Source organism: Amblyraja radiata, unplaced genomic scaffold (assembly GCF_010909765.2).
Source record: "Amblyraja radiata isolate CabotCenter1 unplaced genomic scaffold, sAmbRad1.1.pri scaffold_891_ctg1, whole genome shotgun sequence".
NCBI lineage: Eukaryota > Metazoa > Chordata > Chondrichthyes > Rajiformes > Rajidae > Amblyraja > Amblyraja radiata.
The window spans coordinates 29,370-31,456 of record NW_022630891.1 but is presented as its reverse complement, the minus strand read 5'-3'; the positions used below and the strand labels follow the sequence as shown (position 1 = coordinate 31,456).

The window sequence follows — 2,087 nt, the reverse complement described above, 5'->3', positions numbered from 1 at the left end:
TGCGGAAGGATCATCACCGTACGAAAGCACGCCAGGTGTATCTACCATCTACAGGCGTGTTTTCACGGCTGTGTTTGGCTGTGTGGTTTGCTGTGAGAAGGTTCTCATGTGCACTGTCGCGTAGTTGGGGCAGTGTGTTTGGGGGTTGTGTGTGTATTATGTATTTTTGTAGGCCGCACACCCCCCAATCGAATGCGGCCACCGACCAAACACCGCAACGAGAAAGGACTATACAGTTGTTGCAACTGCAAAAACGACCTGGCGACTTTGCATGCACACACTTGTGTGAGTTCAGAGTCCAACTATTGTCGGGTCGTCCTGCCAACACAGTTGGTGGATTGCCTTCGGGCAAGGAATCGTTGAGTGGTGTACTTTGCACCGCACAATGTCCCATGTAAATCGTTGTTGTTACTATATAACAACCGTTAACGGTGGATCACTCGGTTCGTGCATCGATGAAGAACGCAGCAAAATGCGATACGTGATGCGATTCGCAGCGCTTGTGAGAGTCATCGAAACTTTGAATGCAACTGGCGTCCTGGAACACTCGTTCTAGGACATGTCTGGTTGAGGTCGTTTTACCTGTGTGCAAGTTCAACCGCTCATTGCGGTTGTGTGCTGCACGACTTGGCAGTAAGACTTGACGGTCTTTCTACTCAAGTGCAAATGTTGCCTGTCCGTGGTGCGGAGCAATCCGCGCCTGGCGTCAGCATTGCGACTGTTGGTGTGTTGTTGCAACATCGAAACACAACTCTGAAGTTTCGTGGTTGTGTTGGTGAAAACAAGTACAAGACACCCCCAGCTCACGGTCACCGACCTTGGCCTCAACTCAGGCAAGAGCACCCGCTGAACTTAAGCATATTAGTAAGCGGAGGAAAAGAAAACAACTGTGATTCCCTCAGTAACTGCGAGTGAAGTGGGAAAAGCCCAACGTTGAAATCTCTTTAGGCTTTGACTAAAGCGAGTTGTAACGTATAGATTGCCTCTTGAGCACAAACGAGTTACCCAAGTTCTCCGGACTGAGACGCCATAGAGGGTGATAGCCCCGTAGTTGGCAGCTTGTTTGTGTATAAAAAGGTTATTCCAAGAGTCGGGTTGTTTGGGATTGCAACCTAAAGTAGGTGGTAAACTTCACCCAAGGCTAAATACAGGCACGAAACCGATAGCGAACAAGTACCGTGAGGGAAAGTTGAAAAGAACTCTGAAAAGAGAGTTAAAAGTACGTGAAACCGTTAACGGGGAAGCGGAAGGCTGTGTCGTGATTTGTTAACCTTGTTGCACTTGCGAGTACACTCGAAATGTATTCACAAGTGTAATTTAGTTGATAGATGCGTCTGACCTACTGGAGTGTGTCAAAGGCTAACTGTACAGTGTTATCGCTGTCACTTGTTGTAGTGAAAACGCAGCAAAGTGTACTGGTAATATGTTGGATAACTTTATTGATGCGCTCTGGTATGAGACTTGTTTTGTGATGTTAAAGTGTTTTATGCATGGTATTTTGGCGTGTTTAACATTGTTACACATTGTTGTAGTGTGTTTGATGGTGTGAAGCATGTCACAGTATGTTTAATGTCAGAGTCAGACGAGATACCAAACTTTCCGACCCGTCTTGAAACACGGACCAAGGAGGCTGAAGCTAGAGCGAGTCAAAAAGTGGCAAACTTTATGGCGTAGTTAAAGCAAATAATGAGATCCCCCTTTGATCGCTTGTAGCAATACAAGTGTTTTAAATAAGGCGCATCATTAACCGGTTGTTTTTATAAGCAATTGAGTTGGAGCTCTAGCTGCAGGACCCGAAAGATGGTGAACTATGCAAGAACAGGATGAAGCCAGAGGAAACTCTGGTGAAAGTCCATACGCGATTCTAACGTGCAAATTGATCGCATGATTTTTGTATAGGGGCGATAGACTAATCGAACCATCTAGTAGCTGGTTCCCTCCGAAATTTCCCTCAGGATCGCCGAGACATGAGTACAGCTTCATCGGGTAGAGCCAATGATTAGAGGAATCGGGAATAGAATACTCTCGACCTATTCTCAAACTATCAACCGGTGAAAGGTTTGGTTACTTGAATTTGAACCAAACCG

General features: G+C 46.0%; 2 non-coding genes across 2 annotated transcripts in view; both read left to right on the top strand.

Moving 5' to 3' along the window:
* The first annotated feature begins 420 nt into the window (after positions 1-420).
* Positions 421-576, top strand: LOC116970446. Its single transcript, XR_004411144.1, has one exon. It is a non-coding gene; the product is annotated as a 5.8S ribosomal RNA (ribosomal RNA).
* Positions 577-819: 243 nt separating this feature from the next.
* LOC116970447 overlaps positions 820-2,087 on the top strand; it is a 3,847-nt gene continuing 2,579 nt past the window's right edge. The window contains exon 1 of the ribosomal RNA XR_004411145.1: positions 820-2,087. This exon is cut by the window's right edge and continues 2,579 nt beyond it. This is a non-coding gene — a ribosomal RNA (28S ribosomal RNA).